Source organism: Pseudorca crassidens, chromosome 9 (assembly GCF_039906515.1).
Source record: "Pseudorca crassidens isolate mPseCra1 chromosome 9, mPseCra1.hap1, whole genome shotgun sequence".
Classification (NCBI taxonomy): Eukaryota; Metazoa; Chordata; class Mammalia; order Artiodactyla; family Delphinidae; genus Pseudorca; species Pseudorca crassidens.
In genome coordinates this window covers 25425096-25451733 of record NC_090304.1, presented here as the reverse complement: position 1 = coordinate 25451733, position 26638 = coordinate 25425096, and positions in this window count along the sequence as shown.

Genomic DNA, 26638 nt, shown 5'->3' with positions numbered 1-26638 from the left:
CATTACTTTATTTTTAGAAGCTTATTTTGGGCATGATAAGATGAAGACAAAAATTTTAGCTATGTAGCAGAGGAAGAAAATCAATTTAAGACAAACCGTCTCTTAAATAGAAAAAATAATGGTTGAGCTATTATAGTGCAGTTTGTTACTTGACTGCAAGTATACCCCCGCAAAAAAGCGTAATATGATTTCACGCTAAATGGTGGCAGCCTCTGGAGAATCAACTTGGGCAAATCAAACCAAATGACCTAAGTATTTACACCAGCAACGTTATCATGACTTTTATTTAACTAGTTTTATTCAATCAGGCAGAATTTCATAGATTCTCCAGTTTGGTTGCTTTAAAGTGTTATTGTTGGGCATTATCCCAGGACTCCATGGGCAAGGCTGTTAAGTGTCAGCTCTATTCCCACTTCTAGGCCACCCCCCTCAGAGTCTCTTTCTTGCTCTCAGCAGGGTCCCTAGGGATTCAGCACTCATTCCTCTACTACTCACAGCTGTCATCACCTGCTCTATTTCCTGGGGTTCCTCCCCCGCCCCATCCCACCTAAGACTGACTGTGGTCTGACCCAGTTTCTTTAGCTTCCCTCCTTCCTCTCTGTCTCTGAAAATAAGTGTGAAGCCTGTTTACACACTAAGGACAGAGTACTGGGACGGAACCTACAATCCAGCTGTCCTTGCCTTTGTCATAAACACATCCTTTGTAGGAGAAGCATCAACTCTGACATGCCTGACTTCCCCTTAGAATCCATAAAGAATAAAACCGGTGTGTTTATTTAACTTCTCTTTAAGCTACTTCCCTTTTCAGCTAGTACCACTTTCCCTAGAGTGGCTGCTTACTGCATTCGCAATGATTGTTGACGTGAAATAAACAACAAAATCCTGAGCTGCTGTCAAATGGTGTCAAAGTAAGCAAGCACTCTTCACTTTGCTACCCTGACCAGCTACACCCCTGCACAACATGTACAGTCAGCAGCCTGGCCTCTGTAGGCATCTGAGTTTTCCCTTCCTGCCTTAGATCTCTCTCAACTGAATGCTTACCAAGAACAGCCCAAAAAAAAAAAAAAAAATTAGCCAATCATGTAAATTTCTACTGTTTACTATTAAAAGAGTACTATCTGGAGTTCAGAAGTAGTGTATTGGAGCCTTGATTTCCCATAGATGGGAAAACAGGACCCTCTGCACATGGGTTTAGCTCTTTAACTCTTTGACTCTTCTTACCACACCCACACCAGAGGCCACTGGTAACAATCTGTGGCCAGTACCTAAACTCTCAGCCAGGTAAGGATTCGAGATCTCTTTCCTTTAGTCTGCTTGGAACCATCTCACATACTAGCTCTCCTCCAGTCCCAGGCTGACTGTATTCTGGCTTCCTCTTATTTTTCCTCATTTGGATTTAACCGTTAGGTTTTAGTATTTTTTTTTTTCCCTTGGACCTGACCTGGTAATGCCATAGAATACTGCCTCTGGCAATTTCCTTTGACCCAGCAGGGAAATTAGATTAAATCCTTTTAAGAGCAGAGGCCATGATGTATCTCTCTTACCCATAGGGACAGTATAGTGTGCACTCATTATCAAATTTTGTTGTTAATGATGATGGGGTTGAAGATTATGGCTTTGAGTGCTAGTTCTGCTTTAAGAAAGCACACCATAAGTCTTCATCTTTGCAGTGATATGATAGATTTATAGTCAGCCTAAAGGGGGACAACAAGGGGGAGTGACTACAATCATGAACTCTGGAGCCAGGCTTCCTGCATTCAAATCCTTGTCACTTTCTAGGTATGTGACCTTGACCAAGTTACTTAGCTTCTCTAGGCCTCGATTTCCTTATCTGTAAACTGGGTATAATGACAATACTTACTTCCTAGGGTTGTTATGAGGATTAAATTAGTTAACATGATGAACTTAGTGATGAACTTAGAACAGTGTCCTGAATTTAGAACATAATAAGCACAAAACTGTTTAAGCAAAAAGTAATTTTAATTAATTAATTTATTTTTGGCTGCGTTGGGTCTTCGTTGCTGCACGTGGACTTTCTCTAGTGGCAGAGAGCGGGGGCTACTCTTCATTGCATTGTGTGGGCTTCTCATTGCAGTGGCTTCTCTTGCGGAGCACGGGCTCTAGGCGCGCGGGCTTCAGCAGGTGTGGCGCACGGGCTTAGTTGCTCTGTGGCCTGTGGGATCTTCCCAGACCGGGGTTCGAACCTGTGTCCGCTGCATTGGCAGGTGGATTCTTAACCACTGAGCCACTAGGGAAGTCCAAAAAATAATTTTTAAAATAAACAACTGATCTACTTCTACCATCCTAGGTCGTATTAAAATACTATAATTTGGAACAGGTGGAAAATGTTTTTTTTTTGCGTGTGGCTCAACCAGGTTCCAGAATGAATTTAATTTAATTATAATTGCTTTGCTTATTATTGAACGCTTTCAGTTTCAGCTTCCAGTCACTAATGACAGTCATACAGTGGATAATTAGGTGTGATGTGGATTATTCTAAAGCTTAGCAATGAGGGTTTTTTTTTTTAAACAAAGTTCCTGTAAAAACAGAAATATCAGAACTTCCCTGGTGGTGCAGTGGTTAGGAGTCCGCCTGCCAATGCTGGGGACATAGGTTCGAGCCCTGGTCCAGGAAGATTCCACATGACGCTGAGCGGCTGGGCCCGTGAGCCACAACTACTGAAGCCCGCACGCCTAGAGCCCATGCTCCGCAACGGGAGAGGTCACCACAGTGAGAAGCCTGCGCACTTCAGTGGGGAGTGGCCCCTGCTCGCCACAGCTAGGGAAGACCCGAGCGCAGCAACGAAGACCCAATGCAGCCAAAAATAAAATAAATAAATTTATATTAAAAAAAACCCCAAAACCCAGAAATATCTTTCACATAAAATAGATGCTTAGAACGTGTGTTTATTTAAGTATGGTAGAAGCATTTGTGTTTGTTTTAAATTTTTTTCTACATTTTTCTTTACAGATAAAGAATTACCAATATATTGACAACACCCTAAAAAGGAACAATTAAAATAAATCATTATACATCCTTAAAATGGTCTACTATGCAGCTGTTTAAAAGAATGCAGTAAATTTATATATATTAATAGGGAACAGCCACCCAGCTACATAAAAAGAGAAAGCATAGAACAGTATGTATGGTATGCGCACATATGCTTTTGTAAAAATCCTATTAAATGGGTCACGCTCAAAATAAGGTAGAAGTAAACAGCAACTTTACTTCTTCCCTTCAGTATCTCTTTAAACCTTGGAGGAAATCTTGTGCAAGATCATAATTGTTTTGGTCACTCAGAAAAAAAAAGTCTCTTGAAGCTTTTATTTCCAATAATGGTTTCATTTCTGTAACTCAATTGGTCAGTCCAGTGAAATAACTGAAACTCCAAACCCCTCTGTAAATTAGAACTTATCCTTCCTCCAGCTCAGCTTGGCCATAAGCCTGAGGAGTGGGCAGGCTGGGAGGCTTCCTAACTTCTCAGCCTTGGGCCGCTACTGCCTCTTGCCTGCTTCTCTAAGCTGCTTTGACCCCTTAGGGTTAAAAGAATAGGGAGAAGTAAAGGATGGAAAAGGTCATACCTGACTGATAAACAGGTAATTCTAGTTGTGGCTTTCTAGGAGTAGCAGATTCTGGCTGTGATTCTTGATCTCTTGTATTGTTTTCTCCGAGATCCCCCACCTAGGAACCTCCAATTGCAATTTCTGTGATGTGGTGGATGCTTTTCTCCGGCAGGCCACTTACACCTCTAACCCTCAGCCCTTGTATGTCTGATGTTTACTCTCTCTCTCCCTCTCCCTCTTCTGGGGTCTCATGCCCCTCCAGGCAGCCCAACTGGGCAATGTTTTTTTTTTTTAATTTTTATTGGAGTATAGTTGATTTACAATGCTGTGTTGGTTTCTGCTGTACAGAGAAGTGAATCAGTTATACATATATCCAGTCTTTTTAAGATTCTTTTCCCATATAGGTCATTACAGAATATTGAGTAGAGTTCCCTGTGCTATACAGTAGGTCCTTATTAGTTTTCTATTTTATATTGGGCAATGTTATTTTTAAGCCAATTTCAACCTGGGCTTTGCCCATGAATCCACTTGGACCTATCATATCAATGCAGCTCACTCCCAGGGAAGCTTGGCCTCTCCATTCTCCGCTTCTTCAGGCCTAAAGCCATAACTTCTCACCTTAGATTCCCCAGGTGTGCATCAGACACCATTCCAGCATGCCCCCACCCCCCTAACTGTGAGGGATGCTATCCAGCCCAGACCTAGAAGTGGTCTCTTTGAAGGCTTCTTTTTGGTTTAATATAAGGAGAAACATCATTCTCCTGATGCCCATGGACATGAGGAATAACAAAATCCTCCCCAAAGAAAATCCCCCTCTCAGGTCACTTCAGCTTCAAGCCTTTAATACCCTCAAAATTGGCTAAGGTTTGCAAAGCTAGTTTTTGATTCTCATCTTTGTAAGTCCTGTTTGAAAGGTGGCCACTCTCCTTGGAATGTGAATGTATGTGGTAGCTACTATTTTCTCTCAACCTTTGAAGCTGTAGCTGAAACTAAGACAGAAAGTGTCTCATTATAATATCCTACTTAACTTACATATCCAGAGAATACTTCTTCAAGGGTACCCAAGAGACAGGTGCTTGCCTCCAGGAGACTGAGGGGCTGCAGGTGAGAGATATAGAGGGAGACATTTCACGGTATAGACTCTTGTACCTTTATAATTTTGTACCATGGGCATTTGTTACCTATTCCATATGTATAATAATCTTATCCTAAGATGCTTCCTCTTGTAAAGTCAGAGCAAAAACACACTAAAAAATGATGGTTGGTTTTTTTGTTTAATAAATTTATTTATTTTTGGCTGCGTTGGGTCTTCATTGCTGCACACGGGCTTTCTCTAGTTGTGGCAAGCGGAGGGCTACTCTTCGTTGTGGTGCGCCGGCTCCAGGAGCGTGGGCTTCGGTAGTTGTGGCTCACAGGCTCTAGAGAGCAGGCTCAGTAGTTGTGGTGCACGGGCTCTGTTGCTCCACAGCTCCACAGCATGTGGGACCTTCCGGGACCAGGGCTCGAACCCGTGTCCCCTTGCATTGGCAGGCACGTTGTTAACCACTGTGCCACCAGGGAAGTCCTGATGGTTGTTTTTTAAAAGCAAAATTATAACTCAAGGCACGAAGTGAAGAATTGTTGTAATTATATAGATTGCCAAACCAAGAAAGGCAATTTATCTTTAATTCTCCAAGTATCTCAGTTCTGTGTTTTGTTTTGTTTGGACTAAATTATATTGTCTCAATTCTTCACTGCTTATTTCTCCCTTCCTGGTACCACTGAAGTGATAAATTATGGTTGACTCAGTTGTACTTAAATTCTGTTTAACATTTGAGTTTGAGTTATAGAAGTGTAAAGTTGGAAGGAAACTTAAAAAGTATTATTTGACTGTTCTTTAAGTCATGAATGAAAAGCTGAGACCTCCATAGTAAGTAATCACAACAGAAACATACTTCAGTCTTTGGAGTGCAAGGAAGCCTGCCTGTTTTTTGTTGTGTGTGTGTGTGTGTGTGTTGTATTTTCTTTTTTATTTAAAGCAAGTGTTGAAGATAAATGACATTTATTTACTGCATTATATAAGCAGTGATAACGATTGTTCCTGCCTTGTGTTACCCTTAGGGTAGGACTCAGTACTTCCCTTTATATCTCAAAAGAAAATCCATTCTACAAGGCAATAGAAGGAAGGTTTTGTAAAGAAGATGGGGTTGGAGGGTTGCATGATATAACACACAGTAAAATTTAATAAAAATCTCCATTAACCAGTTCTGTTCACTTCCCAAGTTCATCTCCAGACACCAGCTACCTCCTCTCCCTTCTAAGTCTTTTTTTGAGGCAGCCTTGTCAGGTGCACCTGGTTATAATCTGCTTTATAGCCCCTGGGATCGTCCCTCCAAACTCATAAATCTCTCCTTTTTCTCCTGCAGAGCAATTCAGCTCTCTTCTCATTTCTTCACACCTAAAATCCTGTTCACCTAATAATATACTTCCATTAGAAGAAAGCAAGTAATGAACAAAATTTTAAAATCTTCTTTGTCTCAACACAAATTTTTTTTCCTTGTCACCTTGCAAGAAAGCAACAATAAGTAACACAGAATCATGTTTCTACAGTTGAGGACATTGGGTGTCACAAAACCCCAGACTATTAGAGATTAAAAGGTCCTGATTTCATAGATGAAGAAACTGATACCTAGAACAAGATCCATGAAAGACTGTTAGTTATCCTCCAAAATGTTTCTCCATCTTCCACAGTAATAGATTTATAGCTTGGTGTGGCCACATGACTAAATTCTTACCAATGGAATGGGAACAGAAGTGACTTGTGCAGCTTCTAAATCACAAAAACATCATGATATTCTAAATGTGGTCCTTGGGCTAGTAGCATCAGCATCAGAACTTGTTAGAGTAAGCCCCACCCCAGATGTACTTCATCAGAGTCTGAAGTTTAACAAGATGCCCAAGATATTCACATTTATTTTAAAGTTTGGGAAGAACCACTTAGAAGATAGCAGAACTACAAGATGGAAGGAATCAGGGTCCCTGATTGTTAAGAGCTGGACCTCCCTAACAACTACCTGCTTTTCCCCCCAATTTTTTTATTGTGGTAAAATACGCATAACAAAACTTACCATCTTAACTATTTTAAAGTGTACACTTTGGGGGTATTAAATACTTTCATATTGTTGTGCAACCATCACTACCACCCATCTCCGGAACTCTTTTCATTTTGCTAAACTGAAACTCTATACTTCCCATTCTCCCTTCCCCCAGCTCCTGGCAACCACCATTCTACTTTCTGCTGGATGCACCTACTTTGGAGCTATTAAGAGAGAGAGAGAGAAACAAACTTCTAACTTATTTAAGCCACTATGGTTGGGGGGTGTGCTACTCAGATTCCCCTCCTGTAGGACTGAAACACTCATTTCCTCAGCTGCTACAAGTACTGGCAGATGACAGCCTTAGCTGAGCCTCTCTCCAGAAATTGCCCTTGACTGAAGGGAGATACCTCACCCAAAGGCTTCCCAGGGTCAGCCATTCCAGATCCAATGGATACAACTTGGAATAACTCAGAAAAATCATTCCAGCTACAAAGCTTCCTTGAGTTATTGTGTTTGCGTAACAGTTCAACTTTTCCGTCTGCCTAATTCTGCTTCTTTTACTCCCCCACGGGGTTGATCTCGTGAATACTCCCCAATAAACCCTCATTTATTATCCTTGGCCAGGGATAAGAACTATCATAATGGGGAAAACCATACCTCTAGATCTAGCAGCCAAGATAATAAATAAAAAATAATATCGTGTTCTTGGGAGTTATGATAAAGATTGTTGGCTTCATAGGGTCACTTTTTTTTAACTTATTTTTTATTAAAAATTTTTTAAAATGTTTGGCTGCATTGGATCTTCGTTACTGCCTGCGGGCTTTCCCTAGTTGTGGCGAGAGGGGGCTACTCTTGTTGCGCTGAGCAGGCTTCTCATTGTGATGGCTTCTCTTGTTGCGGAGCACAGCCTCTAGGCATGCAGACTTCAATAGTTGTGGCACGCAGGCTCATACTTGTGGCTCGCGGGCTCTAGAGCACAGGCTCAGTGGTTGTGGTCCATGGGCTTAGTTGCTCTGCGGCATGTGGGACCTTCCCAGACCAGGGATCAAACCCGTGTCCCCTGCATTGGCAGGTGGATTCTTAACCATTGTGCCACCAGGGAAGCCCATAGGGTCACTCTTATGAGACCTAAAGGGTGCAGAAGTGGTTGTCCCTGCAATATCTCCATTTCTAAAAACTACCAAAATGTCTTTTAAAGTGTCTGTGCCATTTTATGTTACCATCTGCAATGTTTAAGAGTTCCAGCTTATCACTTAGATTTGGTCTTGGTTTTGTTCTTGTTTTTTAGCCATTTGGTGCATAGTTGATTTTAAATTGTATTTCCTTAGTGACTAATGATGTTGAGCATCTTTTCGTATGCTTAATTTCCATTTGTATATCTTCTTTGGTAAAGTGTTTGTTCAACTCTTTGCCCATTTTTAAATTGGACTGTTTATTTTCTTATTAAATCTTGAAAGTTCTTTGTGTATTTTGGGTACAAGTCTTTTTTTCTTTTTTTTATTGCGATACGTGGGCCTCTCACTGTTGTGGCCTCTCCCGTTGCGGAGCACAGGCTCCGGACGCACAGGCTCAGCAGCCATGGCTCACGGGCCCAGCCGCTCCGTGGCATGTGGGATCTTCCCGGACCAGGGCACAAACCTGTGTCCCCTGCATCGGCAGGCAGACTCTCAACCACTGCACCACCAGGGAAGCCCCTGGGTACAAGTCTTTTATCAGATATGTGCTTTGCAAAATTTTCTCCAAATCTGTGGCCTGTCTTTTCATCTTTAACAGTGTCTTCAACATTTTTCCAAAGAAGATATACAGATGGCCAACAGGCACATGAAAAGATGCACAACATCACTAATCATTAGAAAATTGAAAATCAAAATCACAGCAAGATATCATTTCATACCTGTCAGAGTGGCTATCATCAAAAAGTCTACAAATAACAAGTGTTGGAACACATGAAAGGATACTCAACATCACTAATCATTAGAGAAATACAAATCAAAACTACAATGAAGTATCACCTCACACCAGTCAGAATGGCCATCATTAAAAAATCTACAAGCAATAAATGCTGGAGAGGGTGTGGAGAAAAGGGAACCCTCTTGCACTGTTGGTGGGAATGTAAATTGATACAGCCACTATGGAGAACAGTATGGAGATTCCTTAAAAAACTAAAAATAGAGTTACCATATGACCCAGCAATCCCACTACTGGGCATATACCCTGAGAAAACCATAATTCAAAAAGAGTCATGTACCACAATGTTCATTGCAGCTCTATTTACATTAGCCAGGACATGGAAGCAACCTAAGTGTCCATCGACAGATGAATGGATAAAGAAGATGTGACACATATATACAATGGAATATTACTCAGCCATAAAAAGAAATGAAATTGAGTTATTTGTAGTGAGGTGGATGGACCTAGAGTCTGTCATACAGAGTGAAGTTAAGTCAGAAAGAGAAAAATAAATACCATATGCTAACACATATATATGGAATCTAAAAAAAAAAAGAAAAAAATGGTTCTGAAGGACCTAGGGGCAGGACAGGAATAAAGACGCAGACATAGAGAATGGACTTGAGGACACGGGGAGGGGGAAGGGTAAGCTGGGGCGAAGTGAGAGAGTGGCATGGACTTGTATATACTACCAAATGTAAAATAGATAGCTAGTGGAAAGCAGCCGCATAGCACAGGGAGATCAGCTCGGTGCCTTGTGACCACCTAGAGGGGTGGGATAGGGAGGGTGGGAGGGAGACGCAAGGGGGAGGAGATATGGGGGTATATGTATATGTATAGCTGATTCACTTTGTTATAAAGCAAACTAACACACCATTGTGAAGCAATTATACTCCAAGAAAGATGTTAAAAAATAAAATAAGGGTGGGATAGGGAGGGTGGGAGGGAGGGAGACGCAAGAGGGAAGAGATATGGGAACATATATACATGTATAACTGATTCACTTTGTTATAAAACAGAAACTAACATTATTGTAAAGCAATTATACTCCAATAAAGATGTTAAAAAATAAAAATAAAATTCAGATATACAGTGTAAAAAAAAATTAAATAACTAGTGTTGGTGAGGATGTGGAGAAAATGGAACCCTCCTACACTGTTGGTGGGAACACAAATGGTGCAGCCACTATGGAAAACAGTATGGAGGTTTCTCAAAAAATAAAAATACCAAATGATCCAGAAATTGCACTCCTGGGTATAAATATGAAAAAAAAATGAAAACACTACTTCAAAAAGATACATGCACCCCAGTGTTCAGAGTAGCATTACTTACAATAGCCAAGGTATGGAAGCAACCTAAATGTCCATCAACAGATGAATGGAGGGACTTCTCTGGCAGTCCAGTGGCTAAGACTCTGTACTTCCACTGCAGGGGGCAAGGGTTTGATCCCTGGTTGGGGAATTAAGATCCCACATGCTGGAGAGTACAGCAAAAAAAAAGAAAAAAAAAACAGATGAATAGATAAAGATATATATATATATATATATATATATATATATATATATATATATATATACACACACATACTATAGAATATTATTCAGCCATAAAAAAGAATGAAAATTTGCCATTTGCAACACATAATATTTCACTATTATGCCTAGTGAAATAAGAGAAAGACAACTACTGTATGTTATCATTTATTTGTGGAATCTAAAAAATAAAACAAACAAATGAATACAACAAAACAGAAACAGACATAGATATAGAGAACAAGCTAGTGGTTACCAATAGGGAGGGAGAAGGGGGAGGGACAAGATAGAGGTAGAGGATTAAGAGGTACAAACTACTATGTATAAAATTAAAAAGCTACAAGGATATATTGTGCAGCACAGGGAATATAGCCAATATTTTATAACTTTATATGGAGTATAATAACTTTAAATGGAGTGTAATCTATGAAAATACTGAATCACTATATTGTATACCCGAAACTAATATAGTGCTGTAAATTGACTACACTTCAATTTTTAAAAAACTGTCTTTTGCAGAGCATAAGTTTTTAATCCTAATAAAATCCAACTTAACAGTTTTTTCTTTCATGGACTGTACTTTGTTAATATTTTCCCCTCTTCCAGTGAATCACAAATGTTCTCAATGTCATCTAGAATGGTGACTCCTTTTCAGAAGGTTTTCAATTTACCCAGATCCATTAGAGGAACCACTATCTATGGCAGCTACAGCTTTATAAAATGTAAGTAATAAGACTTGAAAGTTGAAATGACTCCTTGAATACATGGGCTACAGAATGGATGTTGTTTTAGCAGGCATGAAAACAACATGAATCTCATGTACATCTCCATCAGAGCTCTTGGGTGACCAGGTGCATTGTCAGTGAGTAGTAATATTTTGAAAGAATTTTTTTTCTGAGCAGTAGGTTTCAGCAGTGGACTTAAAATATTCAATAAACCATGTATAGACATATGTGCTCTTATCCAGGCTTTGTTGTTCCATTTATAGAGCACAGGCAGAGTAGATTTAGCATAATTCTTAAAGGCCTGGGGTTTTCAGAATGGTAAATGAGCATTGGCTTCAAGTCATCAGCTGTATTAGCCCCTAACAAGAGTCAGCCTATCCTTTGAAGCTTTGAAGCCAGGCATTGACTTCTCTCTAGCTATGAAAGTCCTAGGTGGCATCTTCTTCCAATATAAGTCTCTTTTGTCTACATTGAAAATCTGTTGTTTAGTGTAGCCACCTTCATTTATCACCTTAGCTAGATCTTCTGGATAACTTGCTGCAGCTTCTACATCAGCAATTACTGCTTCACCTTGTGCTTTTATGTTACAGAGATGCCTTTTTTCCTTAAAGCCCATGAACCAACTTGTGCTAGCTTCACACTTTTCTTCTGAACCTTCCTCATCTCTCTCAGCCTTCATAGAATTGAAGAGAGTTAGGGCCTTTCTCTGGCTTAGGCTTTGGCTTAAGGGAGTATTGTGGCTGCTTTGATCTTCTATCCAGACCACTCAAACTTTCTCCATGTCAGCAATAAGGCTGTTTCACTTTCTTATCATTCGTGTGATCACTGGAGTAGCACTTTTAATTTCCTTCAAGAACTAGTACCTGTTTCATAGGGTTGATGCAAAGATTAAATGATGTAATATTTAATATGTAAGGTAAAACCCTGGCACATAACCAGCCTCAGTAATATTAACTGGCATTATCATTATTTCTGCATGGCTTCTGGCATCTAAGGAGTCTCCCTCTTTCTTTGCTTCAACTTATCCTCAGCCTTGGCGTCCCATTCAGGCTAGGCAACCCTGATTCCTGAGGGTTCATTTTAATCCAGTTACTCAAGCTGAAAACCTTGGCTGGCAAATGGAAGGGAGAACACTAGGACTTGCCCTGGTATATGTGCCACATAGAGAGTTCCTTGAGTCTCATAGGTTTTCAACATGTGCATACAGCAATTGCACACATGACTATGTAAAATGGAGAACCATTCGTTTGTGCCTCAAGTGTCATTATCACTACATTATCAGGAAGGCAGTTTTTCTTTGAAGGCAGTAGTTCTAAAAGGGTTATCGCTGTTTTACAAATACAAATACATCATAACATCTCCTTTATTATCCTGAAATAAAATTCATTGGTACAATAACCCATTCACACATGTAATTAAAAAAATGAAGGCCCCAAGTTGAATATAAAAGAAAAATGAAGGGAAAGTATTTTATAATAAAATAAGTATTTCAGTGTATCAATACTCAGGCATGACCACATTATGAGAAAATGAGACAATGGGATATTTGCACCTCTGCCTAGGATCTTGCGTGTAAGAGCTATAAATGCAGGCTGCTGCAGTTGTGTTTAACTAGTGACTTGAATGTTGGGAGAACTGTGATGGTCAGTGATTTTTTTTTCTGAAATGGTGAAACATTCTTTGTGAAACTCCAAACAAAACAAAACACAGCCTTCCCTTATTTTACCTAAAAGGCGTGTTTCTAGAAAATTCAGTGTGTATTGGAACTGGGGGTAAACTCTGTATTTATATGGAAAATTAAGGTTGGTTCTAGGCTCAGGTAATTATGAGCAGATATTTCACTAATATCTGGAGAGACATAAAAAGTTGTGAGGGGACTTCCCTGGTGGCGCAGTGGTTAAGAATCCGCCTGCCAATGCAGCGGACACGGGTTCGAGCCCTGGTCCAGGAAGATCCCACATGCTGCGGAGCAACTAAGCCCGGGCGCCACAACTACTGAAGGCCGCGTGCCTAGAGCCCGTGCTCCACAACAAGAGGAGCCACCACAATGAGAAGCCCACGCACTGCAACGAAGAGTAGCCCCCGCTCGCCACAACTAGAGAAAGCCCGCGTGCAGCAACAAAGACCCAACACAGCCAAAAATAAATAAATAAATTTATAAACAAACAAAACCCAAAAGTTGTGAGGGACCCAGGATAATTCTTTGAAGTGGACAGCATCCTTGGCAACCATCCATTAGATCCCAGCAGGGCTTCTAATTATTATGAATCTAAAGATGAAGCCAAATGGCCCTGGAGAAGTTCCACCTGCTTTGAGAACCACAGCTTTCAAGAAAATGCTATCATTATGTATGTTTTTATTATGTCAGGACAGGGGCACTGAAAACTTCCCAGAAATTTTGTCTTCAATATAATAATTATTTTACACCATTTATCACCACTTTACAAATGAGGAAACAGGCTCATAGAAATTAAGCTACTTGTCCCAGGTCACATGGCCAAAGGGGCAGATTTAAACAGTTCCAGCTCTTGGCCTCACCCCACCCTGCTCACTACAACCTCCACTGGGAATGCATTGAAAACCTGTGGGTGTCTGGCTTGGGGGCCCCATAATGAAATTGCTAGAACTTCAGTCTCCTCTCTTACCTTCATTCCCTGGAAATCTCCTAAATTCTGGTTCCAGGGACTCTGCTGAGCTGTGTTTACCTCTCGTCAGTGACTCTCCCTACTTCCTTTCCATGGCCACTGGCTGCTGTTCAGGTTTTCTGCCAGAGTGCCCTGGCTGAAGTGGCAGAAGGATCATCCCATCCCTCACCCTCCATTACTAGGTCACGAAGCAGAGAAGACTTTGCTTCCTGTTGTCTGCAGGGTTTCAAGGAGGCAGCTGCTGTCCTATTTGATTTGGTCTTTACTCTAGGTCACTCTCCCTGGGCATCTGATACGGGCTCCTGAGGCTGTCTTAGAGGCTCTGTGTCCACCCTCACCCAATAGTGTCCTTCCCTTCCATATCCCAACCATGCTAGTATGCTCTGCTTCTCTTTCCCCTCCCAGGGACTCCTTGTTCCAATTATCTGACTGTATGGGAACTTAAAAGGGGGATCATTATTCAGCGGCTCCTTAGGGGGAATCTCAGCTCTGGTGGCATTTTAACCTCATGCTTCCTCAACTGGAGTTGGCTGGCCACAGCAGTAATATCCCTCAAAATATGCAGCGGTGTGATGGAGAAGCAACAGGGTAAAATGGGAGTATCTTCTGGGACCCTCAATTTTTCTGAATGGTAAGTGCTTTAAAATATCTTAATCTTATGATAAATGTGGAGAATAGATACAAAATATTCTTGAATGTTTGGGATAAAGTTTGTGATGTAGAGAGATTTCTAGTTTCTAGATGTTCAGTATGCCTATCCTTTCCCCTACCCCTTCCCTCCTTCATCTCACCCTCAGACTCTCAGAGCTACACATTACTTTCCTCTCTTAGGGATAGAAACTGGGACAGTGTTGGCTTAAGACATCTGTAGTGTAATCAGATGTTTACGGCAACAATCTGCTCTTTGCCCCAACTCCTCCATTCTCACCCCCAAATATGTGCATTCTCAGAAGATGCCCTGCTTTGCCATTCATTTTAGGGTGCCTTGCTGTGCACCCCAGGGCAGGGTCTGACCTTTATATTTGTTTCATACTGGGACCAAATGCAGTGCATTTAGTAAGTGCTCAGTAAGGATTAGTTAAATGTAAAGCAATTATACTCCAATAAAGATGTTAAAGGCGAAAAAAAAGTATTAGTTAAATACATGTATGTATGAATGAATGAATGAATGGAATGCTCTATCTCACCATTAATTCAATGCAGATTAAAATAAGGGATGCCAATTACTCCCATTTTATTTGGCAAATGATTTTGAGAGGATAAAATACAGTGTTAGTGTGGTAGAAGTAGGTCTGCCGTGTAAGGTACTCTGCAGGTACTCTACAGCACTCAGGAGTCCTGAGTGGGGAGGAAGAACACCATGCTTATATTCATAGTGAGATTGTACATAGTGAGACTGTACTGTATTGCTGAGGGGCAATTTGGCAACATGTGCCAATAATATTTTTGTGCTCTTGACTCAATGATTTATCTTAGGGAAACGAGATATATGTAAAAAGATTTGTTGATGGCTGCATTATTTATAATGAGAAAACTTGGAAACAATCAAGTATACAAAATATGGTACTGATTAAATTAATTGTGGCATATCCACACAATGGGTTATTATAGAATCATAAAATAGTATCTTCAAGGAATATTTAATGACATGGGAAAAAATCCCATAATGTGTGAAATAGACAGAGAGAGAGAGAGAAAGTGAGAGAGAGTTTCATCTTAGGAGAAAAAAGAGGGATTTGAAGGTAGATAAAGAATGATTTTTATATTTTCCTCTGTATATTTCTTTTTTTTTTCTTTTTTTTTTGTCTGCACCATGCGCGATTTCAGTTCCCTAGCCAGGGATTGAACCCGGGCCAGGGAAGGGCTAGGAACTAAATGTCTTTTTCACTTTCTTTAGTGACTTCTAAAAATGAATGTTTTTTTTGTTTTTTCGTTTATTTCGGTACGTGGGCCTCTCACTGTTGTGGCCTCTCCCGTTGCGGAGCACAGGCTCCGGACGTGCAGGCTCAGCGGCCATGGCTTATGGGCCCAGCCACTCCGCGGCATGTGGGATCCTCCTGGACCGGGGCACAAACCCATGTCCCCTGCATCGGCAGGCGGACTCTCAACCACTTGCGCCACCAGAGAAGCCCTGAAAATGAATGTTTTTATAAAGTACATTTAACGTGCATATGAAGTACATTTTGGTGTGTATGTGTTTATTTTGGTGCCTATTCACTTATTATAATTCTCATGAGTCCACAGTATTTTCTCAGCCATTTCAACAAATAAAGGTTTTTAGTGAACATGAAGCTGATGACACTAAATATCAGCCATCTAATATTTAGTACTCAAGATACATATTCTGTAAAAATGTGAAACGCTTTTTTTTTTAACATTTATTTATTTATTTTATTTATTGGCCACACCACGCAGCATGCGGGAATCCTAGTTCCCCGACCAAGGATCCAACCCATGTCCCCTGCAGTGGAAGCATGGAGTCTTAACCACTGGACCTCCAGGGAAGTCTGTGATGTACTTTTAATGGTGTTGAATTATATCAGTTAGGAGACTTTCAGCTGTAGATAACAGAATACTTAACTAAAGTTTGGTTAAAACAGTGTTTCTAAGTATGCTACTAGCATTTGGCAGGACTGTTTCCCCCATGGGAGGATATTTAGCATCCTTTACCTCCAAACACCAAATGCTACTAGTCATTGATTAAATCAAAATTGCTCTACACGTTTCCAAATGCTCCTAGCTGTGCTGCACAACCCCTGGCTGAGGACTACTAGCTTAAATAGTGAGGACATTCATTACTGTCATATGACAAGAAGCTTGAGAAATGGTAGTTCCAAGGTTGATGCAGTTGCTCAAAGATGTCATGAAGAACCCAGGATCCTTCCATCTTTTTGAACTCTGCTATCTACACTATGTTGGTTTTTCACCTTGAGGGTAGCTTCTTTCTCATGGTAACAAGATGGCTGCCTCAGCTCCAAGACGAATGTCCTCAAACAATTGTGTCCATAGGCAGAAAAAGGGCGATTTCTCTTCATGGGTCTCTTTTTATGAGTAAAATAAATTTTCTTTAGAGATCCCTCAACAAACTTCCCAAAAAGTCCCATAACAAGGATTGGTATTTGCCCATGCTCTCCCTACCTGCAGAGTTGGAGACAGGGAGAGTGTTATCTGGCATTTGCTCCTTCCCTATACGGAGGCAGGCTCTGTGGTCAAAGTGAATGGCTATTGGTATTCTAATGTCTTCAGACCTCCTGATTGAAGAGAAAGACAGAACTGTCTTCCCAGTCAAGTAAGTCTTTGTGGTCTGGAAAAGACTAAAGTTGAAAAACTTACTGCTTTTTGTTCCCTTACTTCATCATATTCCCTTTTTTTTTTTTTTGCGGTACGCGGGCCTCTCACCGCTGTGGCCTCTCCCGCTGCAGAGCACAGGCTCGGGACGCACAGGCCCAGCGGCCATGGTTCACGGCCCCCTGCATCGGCAGGCGGACTCTCAACCACTGAGCCACCAGGGAAGCCCATATTCCCATTTTTTTATAGTCAATTGGATTCAACAAGAACTCTGGAAGGAAACAGCATGGGGACTAAATGAATGAGGCTTCAGGAGACCACATTTTAGGCAAGAAGGTTTAATGTCTGCAGCTCATGTTTAACATATTTACTCTAGCTTTATTTTTCTCCCAGGGGTTTGAGCTGGCATCGTTGTATTAGTATAATAGTGGCTCTGGATTATGCCCTCTGGAATATTCCAACTCTGACAAACGGCGGCAATGTGGTTAAGTTTCTTCATCTACAGGCACTGAAAAAGAACAAATATCTCTGCCCTCCTGGAGCTTACATTTTAGCAGAGAGATATACGTAATATTAAGATAGACTTAATAAAGTATGTAGCACATTAGAAGATGATTACTATAGAAAAATAGAGTACGGAGATCTGGTATATTTGGGGGGGGGGGGCGGGCTGCAGTATTGCAGAATGGTCAGAGGTAGCCTTACTGAGAAGGTGACATGTGAACAAAGATTTGAAGGAAGAGAAGGAGTGAACCACATGGATGTATGGGTGAAGGGTATTCCAAGAAGAGGAAAGCTAGGTCCTAAGGCAAAAGTACTAAGGCAGGAGAGTGACTGGTACTGGTATCAACAACAAGGATATTAAAGTGGCTGTGGCTGGGTGAAGTGATTGAAAGGGAGAAAAGTAGGAGATAAACTCAGAGAAACGAGGGGAGCACAGATGATGTCAAGCCTTTTGGCCATTGTTAGGACTCTAGCTTTTATTTTGAGTATCATGTGGAGACATTGGAGGATTTTAAGCAGAGGAGAGACATGATCTGACAGGTTTTAAAAGGATCCCTCTGAATATTTTCCGTGTGTTGAGAATAGACTGGAGGAGAGGCAAGGGTAAAAGCAAGGAAGTCAGTAAGGTGCCTATTGTAGTCATCTGGGCACAAGATGGCTGGGACGAGGGTGCTAGCAATGGAAGAGGTGAGAAGTGGTCAAACTCCGGACATATTTTGAAGGTAAAATTGGCAGGATGTGCTGATAGACTGTATGTATGACTCCCAGGGTTTTGTCCTGAGCAATTGGAAGGATGAAGTTGCCGTGAACTGAGAGGTGACTGTAGGTAGAGCTAGGTTGGGAAGGAATATCAAAAGTTTCATTTTGAACATGTTAGGTTTGAGACGCTTGTAAGACATTCAAGAAGAGAGACGTCAATTAGCTGGTTGGCTATACGATTCAATAGTCTTATAAATAAGACTTAACTAAGGATACAAATTGCATGTTGAAGCCTTTAATTCAGTGCCCGGAAAATGGTAAATGCTCAATAATGTTAACTACGATGATGATGATGATGATGATGATATTTTCATCACTCACCTCTGAAGGCATTCTGACTCCCAGTTTAACCATTCCATCCCTTTAATTCAGCAAAAATAAAATTGGGTTTTATACTACTCCACCTTGATTTTTATTTATAGCACAAACAAAAAAGTACAACATTATAGCAAACCTTAAAAGGAAATTAAAGCCTCAAAATCTCACTCTCTAACCATATTGTTTTTAGTTTTCCTTTTGTCTCATTTTGAAAACATAATTTAAAATAGTTGAATCATGGTGTATGCATACATATGTATCCTGGTTACTTCAAGTAACATTATCCTATAAGCTATTTTGCAAGTTGCTACATAGTTTCCATATTTACGATCTTTAGCGGTTACAAAACAATCCGTATTTACTTGTCCCCTTTACTATTGTTGCTCATTTAGACTGTTAACCTATCACTCTTATAAGGAGGGTATATTGCCAGTAGCAGAAGTACTGGGTCAAAAGCTATGAACATTTTTATAACTCTCAATATATAATACCAAATTGTGAAAGACTTGTACCAATTTACAAGGCCAAAGGTTGGATTTTTGCATAAGAAAAAAGAAAGAGTAAATTCAAACACATGAAACTAGAGTATTTACAAAATAGATTTCCTAATTTCCTTTTAACGAAACTCTATCCACAGATGTTTTCAGCTGGGTTGCACAGGCTAGGCTCATTTTTCTAGCTGACTTGATCTCTGTGTTACACTTAAATTTTAGCCTCGATTAGAACTTGCTTGCTGCTAGATACGGTGACTACACTGATATAATCTTTTTATTACTTATACTAGAATTGATTTAAAAAATCATTTTATAATTAAAAGACTCTTTGTATCATACTCTCTTATTCAGATGTTCTAGTTTTAGGTCTAATTCCAGCTGTTTTAATGCACTGGGGGATAAACAGTGATTTAATCTGGCTCCACCCCACTGCTCGGGCCTAGGATAGCTATTCAAAGATATTTAAGAGGTAGAAGTAACTGGCTTTGTTGATTAACTGAACATCTAATTCCCCTTCCTCTTTTTTTTTTTTTTTTATTTAAATTTATTTATTTGGCTGCACCGTGTCTCAGTTGCGGCATGTGGGATCTAGTTCCCCCACCAGGGATCGAACCTGGGCTCCCTGCGTTGGGAGCGTGGAGCCTTAGCTCATGGACCACCAGGGAAGTCCCTAATCCCCCTCGCTGGGTACTGAAGTAAAAACCAGACAAGCTGGTTCAGACTTGGGTTAACTATGCCTCCAGCTAACACTATAAGAGCAGAACAGTAAAAGCCAGTATACTGGTTTATTCTGGGCACAATAATGTTACTTAACAAACTACCCCAAAACTCAGTGGTTAAATCCCCAATTATTGTCCTCCTTTTCCCTTCTCTTCTCTTCCCTTCTCTTCCTTCTTTGATCATTTCGGTGCTGAAGCTATTAGGTAGGGCTGAGCAAGGTGGCACCTATGCCTGGCTGAGTTGGGGGAAGAAGCCATGGCTGCCAGAACAGGGACTGACCAAGGCGGGTGGTGGAGCCTGAGTAAGGTGAAGAAAGTGTCTGCTTGGGGTGTGGTCTACTTGGGGAGTCAAAGCCTGAGCAGGGTAAGAGAGCTTCTGCAGGGGGGAGGGGGTGGTGGCAGAGATGGGGGATGGGTTACATACAGAGGGTTCATAAAATAATGATATTGAGAATAATGGGAGAATGGTTTGTTTTGAAAAAGGAAGGTACAACTATAGAAAGGGAAAAAAAAACAACAACTAGAATAAATCCTGTGCTGTTGGATTGGGGTTGGATGTATCAATGTGAATTCATGGTTCATATATATATGTAATGTATGTTTATATATATGTGTGTATATATATATATGTATATGTATGTTCTGGAATTAGATTAGATAGTAGTAATTGTTGCACAGTATAAGAATACATTATTTTTTTTAAATGGAAAGAAGGAGATTTATTTTTTAATCATATTTTATATTATAGTTGATTTACGATGTTGTGTTAGTTTTAGGTGTACAGCAAAGTGTTTCATTTATTTTTTTATATTTAATTTTTAAAAATAAATTTATTTATTTTTGGCTGCATTGGGTCTTCGTTGCTGCGCTCGAGCTTTCTCTAGTTGTGGCGAGTGGGGGCTACTCTTTGTTGTGGTACGTGGGCTTCTCATTGCATTGGCTTCTCTTGTTGCAGGGCATGGGCTCTAGGCGCACGGGCTTTGGTATTTGTGGTGAGCGGGCTCAGTAGTTGTGGCTCGTGGCCTCTAGAGCACAGGCTCAGTAGTTGTGGCACACGGGCTTAGTTGCTCCACGGCATATGGGATCTTCCTGGACCAGGGCTTGAACCCATGTGCCCTGCATTGGCAGGCGGATTCTTAACCACTGTGCCACCAGGGAAGTCCCTCATTTATACATATACATATATCCTTTCTTTTTCAAATTCTTTTCCCATATGGATCATTACAGAATATTGAGTAGAGTTCCCTGTGCTATACAGTAAGTCCTTGTTGACTATCTATTTTATATATAATAATGTGTATTTGTTAATCCCAAACTCCTAATTTATCCCTCCCTTTCATGTTTCCACTTTGGGAACCATAAGTTTGTTTTCAAAGTCTGTGAGTCTGTTTCTGTTTTATAAATAAGTTCATTTGTATCATTTTTTAAATTCCACATATAAGTGGTATTATATGATATTTATCTTTTTCTGTCTGACTTCATTTAGTATGATAATCTCTAGGTCCATCCATGTTGCTGCAAATGGCATAATTTCATTGTTTTTTATGGCTAAGTAATATTCCATTGTATATATGTACCACATCTTTATCCATTCCTCTCTGATGGACATCTAGGTTGCTTCCACATCTTGGCTATTGTAAATAGTGCTGCAATGAACACTGGGGTGTGTGTATCTTTTCTTTTCTTTTCTTTTTTAAACTTTTTATTTTATATTGGAGTATAGGTGATTAACAATGTTGTGTTAGTCTCAGGTGTACAGCAAAGTGATTCAGTTATACATATATCAGTACAATACATGTGTCTATTCTTTTTCAAATTCTTTTCCCATTTAGGTTGTTATGTAATATTGAGAAGAGTTCCCTGGGCTATACAATAGGTCCTTGTTGGTTATCCATTTTAAATATAGCAGTGTGTACATGTCAATCCCAAACTCCCTAACTATTCCTCCCCCCCGACCCTTCCCCACTGGTAACCATATGTTCATTCTCTAAGTCTGTGAGTCTGTTTCTGTTTTGTAAATAAGTTCATTTGTATCTTTTTTCTTTTTTGGTTCCACATTTAAGTGATATCATACCATATTTGTCTTTCTGTCTGACTTACTTCACTCCATATGACAATCTCTGGGTCCATCTATGTTGCTGCAAATTGCATTATTTCATTCTTTTTAATGGCTGAGTACTATTCCATTGTATATATGTACCATATTTTCTTTATTCATTCAAATTATGGATTATTATTATTATTCTTTATCTTTGAATTATGGTTTTTTCCAGATGCATGCCCAGGAGTGGGATTGCTGGATCATACAGCAGTTCTATTTTTAGATTTGTAAGGAACCTCCATACTGTTCTCCATGGTGGTTGTACCAGTTTACATTCCCACCAACAGTGTAAGAGGGTTCACTTTTCTCCACACCTTCTCAAGCATTTATTGTTTGTAGACTATTTGATGGTGGCCATTCTGACCCGTGTGAGGTGATACCTCATTGTAGTTTTGATTTGCATTTCTCTAATAATTAGTGATGTTGAGCATCTTTTCATGTGCTTTGTGGCCATCTGTATGTCTTCTTTGGAGAAATATCTATTTAGATACTCTGCCCATTTTTTGATTGGGTTGTTTTTGTTTTGCTATAGAGCTGCATGAATTGTTTGTATATTTTGGAGATTAATCTCTTGTCAGTTGCTTCATTTGCAAATATTTTCTCCCATTCTGTAGGTTGTCTTTTCATTTTGTTTATGGTTTCCTTGCTGTGCAAAAGCTTTTAAGTTTAACTAGGTTCCATTTGTTTATTTTTATTACTCTAGGAAGTGGATCCAAAAAAGGTATTGCTGCGATTTATGTCAACGTGTTCTGCTTATGAAGAATATATTAAAAGCCTTTGAATTGTACCCTTTAAAATGGTAAATTTTAAGTTATATGTACTATATCTCAATAAAAATTATATATGTATATTATAGACAGATAGATGAGAGAGAAATAAATATAGATGTAAATATGTGTATACACATACATACATGTATTGCCCAGCTCTGTCCACTGAGAGAACCTAGTAGCAACAAGCATGTCTAGTGACCAGATCCTGATTTTTAAATAACATTCTCTACTAAAAAGAATTAGGACTCCTTAAAAAAATGGCTATTTCTAGGTCTGGCACAGGGAAATTACAAGATGATCTTGGGATAGCTTATTGTGTCAGAGTAACGAAGTAGCCAAGGAATGTTAGGGACATGACAAAGGATGCAAAGGCCAGCTCGAAGGGACTCCCATTGGCCAAGTCTGGAAAAATTTGAGCATCAAAATAAACAATGAAAGTAACAGATTGCAATCTATTGAATAAAATACAAAACTGTAAATCTATATTGATATATATCATTGAATAAACCATAATTTTGATGAGGAATGGGACATTTGCATAGTATTCACAAAATATTTACTAGTTATTTAGAGAAAAATAATAAGTTTATAGTGGAGAAGCCTGGCAGACATCACTTAAATCAAGTGATCAAGTTAACATCATTGGTAATGGGACATATTGAAATCAGGTGTCACTGGACAGGATGAAGTAAGAAGAAAACAGCATCACTTCTATAATGTTCCTGCCAGAGGGGAGGAGGGCATCCACATGGGTATGTGCCCTGATGGGGAGTATGGAAGCCCAAGTGTGGTGACAAAGGCACCTCTGTAAAGGAAGGCCTGGTGCAAGATGTCAGGACAAGGAGAGCATCAACTTTTGGGGTTGACCTGGTGTGCAGCATCAGAGCCCAAGGAAGGTGCAGAGGGGCAGCCTGAAGTGGGATGTTGGAGCCCAAGTGGGCTGAGGAAGGTGTCCATGCAGGGTGGGTGGCCCACTGTGGAGAGGCAGGACCTGAATGGGAAGGAAGGCTTGTGTGTTCAGAAGTGACCTGGCTCAAGGTGTCAAAACCCAAACAAAGTGTCTACCTGGAGAGGAGTCCTGGTGTGGGGTGTTGGAGCCAATTAAGAGGAGCAAAAGCCATGCCTATGCATTTCATATTAAAACTGCAGAAAAACAAAGAGAAAATCTTGAAAGAAGCCAGAGTTGGGGAAAAAAATCAGCTTAGCTATAGAATTATAGTGGAGTTTTCAACAGAAACCATGTAAGAAAGAATTGAGTGGAGTGAAATATTTAAAGTGTGAAAAAATAAAAAATGAAAAACAAATCTATGAACCTAATGAATATAGTGAATGATACAGTGATAATATCCAGTGAAATTATCCTTCAAAAGTGATGGAGAAATAAAGATTTTCTCAAACAAATCAAAACTGGGGGAATTTGTTGCAAGAAGGCTTACCCTACAAGAAATGTTGAAAGAAAATTCTCAGCAAAAGGAAAACTATATAGGTCAGAAATTTAGATCTACATAAAGAAAGAAAGAGCACTGGAAATTTATTTTACCATAAAATAAAATAAAATATTTTATTTTTCTTTTTAATTGATTTAATATTGAATAGATAACACTAGGTTTAAAGCAATAATAGTAACAACGTATCAAGTGGTTATAACATATAGCCAAGTGAAATGCATAACAGAAATGTCACAAAGAACAGGAGGGAGGAACTAAGAAAACTCTTTTATAGGGTATCTGCACTATACATGAAACAGAACAGTGTGATATAAAAGTGAACTTACATTAGTTAAAAATGTATATTGTAAACACTAGAGCAAAGACTAATTTTTTTTGAAGAGTATAATTGAACAGCAACATTCACAAGCAATGAGCACATCTAGTGCCCAAATATTGGCTTCTAAATACCATTCTCCAGTAAAAGGAACCAGAATTCCTTGAAGAAATGGCTGGTTGCAGTGCTGATACAAAGGAAGTAAAAGATGCATCTGGACTATATTATGTTAAGGAATGTTATATTATGCAAGGAATTGTTTGAAGAATAATAGAGACATTTCAAAAAGACACAGAAGCCAGGGTGAATGAGCTCCTAATGGCCAAACTGGGAAAAATTAAGCATCTAAATAAAATAATAGTAAAAAGAGATAATAAACCATTGAATAGGGCTTCCCTGGTGGCACAGTGGTTAAGAATCCACCTGCAGGGGACACGGGTTCAAGCCCTGGTCCGGGAAGATCCCACATGCTGCAGAGCAATTAAGCCCGTGTGCCACAACTACTGAGCCTGCACTCTAGAGCCTGCGAGCCACAACTCCTGAAGCCCAGATGCCTAGAGCCTGTGCTCTGCAACAAGAGAAGCCACTGCAATGAGAAGCTTGCACATTGCAACGGAGAGTAGCTCCAGCTCTCCGCAGCTAGAGAAAGCCCACGTGCAGCAACAAAGACTCAACGTAGCCAAAAATAAAAAAACAAAACAACAACAACAACAAAAAACCCCAAAACCAAACCACTGAATAAAATGGAAAACATGAGTTCATATTGTTATAAATGAATGAATTGAGAATTTGACAAGGAATGGGAAATGTATATAGTTTCAAGAGACTCCTACAACATGTTAATTACAAAGGGAAAAAGAGTAGCTTCACAGTAAAGTCTAGTAAACACCACCTTTGTCAAGTGACCAAAGTGAATATCAAGAGTAATGGGAAAATTGAAATTGTGTGTCACCTAATACATTGCAACAAGAAGAACAGAGTGTTATTTCAGTCATATTCCTGCCAAACATGCATAATCTGAACCGATTTATGAGGAAACATCAGAAAAACACAGTTTGAAAGGAGATTCTACAAAATAGTTGCCTTGTAATTTTCAAAAGTGTCACAATTATGAAAATCCAAGAAAAATTAAGAAACTGTTTCAGGCTAAAGGAGACTAATGAGACATAACAACTAACTATTGTATGAAATTTGGGGGGGAAAAAAACAAGTCAATCTGTATCTCTGAAGAAAAAGGACCTAAATTGAAATGACTGAACTTTAAAGAGCTGCTAGTCAGAAACAACACTTCTGGCACTCTGAGGCATCCAGACTGCTGGTTTTAAAAGATTTTTAATGATAATTTTATATATTAGCTCTCACTGTAGAATGATAATATTGCAATATTGCTTCTGTCTATAGAGTCTGTTTTAATAGTCAGTTAGCCTTATCATAGCAAAGTTCAGCTACCGATTTGTTTTGGCTTTGTTTACTTTCTCTAAGCTTTCTTTCGTAAGCGTTTGGGGATTTTTAAGTACTTGATTCAACACGACTTTCTTCTATTGTGGTAATATAACCAGAGGTGTAAAGAAATCAGTAAATATTTAACAAAGAAAAGAAAATGAATGAGTATACTATTGGGAAGGGCTTATGTTACAAATACTAACTTTAAATAAAAGCCTAAATTCTTCCCATAACTCCTGATGAGTCCACAAGAATTTAATGATTGTTTTAGGGAAGAATTTTACACTGAACTTTGTGTGAATGCTAAACTAAAATTTAAATTGCCTTCAGTTTTAATGAGTAGACATTATAAATGTAAAGAAAAAAAAGGAAAAAAAGAGGAAGAAGGAATTTTAAAAGCATACAATAATGTTGTCTCTCTAACCACAAAGTTGTGCAATTACCTTTTGTTTTTTGGGTTTTTTCGAAAGGAGTGTTGACGACTCAGAGATAATGTGTAGGCAGGGACACAAATTTCTTGAGTAACATATTTAGGGGAGTTTGTTCTCTGAAGTGTTTTAAGTCAAAAGCTGTATATATTTAAATTACAGATGACCACACTAGTTGGAGTCATAAGACTCTTTAAGTCATCACAGGACCTCATTTCTGGCCCCATTTTTTCACTGGCCTGTAATGACTGTTGCATAAGGCTACATAAAATTCAACATTAACAAAAGATAGAAACAAATATATACATTTAGGGAAACTGCCCAACATGGGAGGCACCTGATGAAAAAGGGAACTTGAGTTTGAGGAGCCATTAAGTTTCTTTTTAAAAAAAAAAAAAAAATACAAAATTAGGTGGTAAACTCCTTTTGCTATGTCCAGAGTGTCTAGTACAGCGCTTGGCTCACAAAAGACTCAATAAGTACTTGCTGACTTTAGAAAAACTTCCTCTGATATGTGTCCTTAGAGACATATTTCCCAGTCCTGATTCCCTGAGG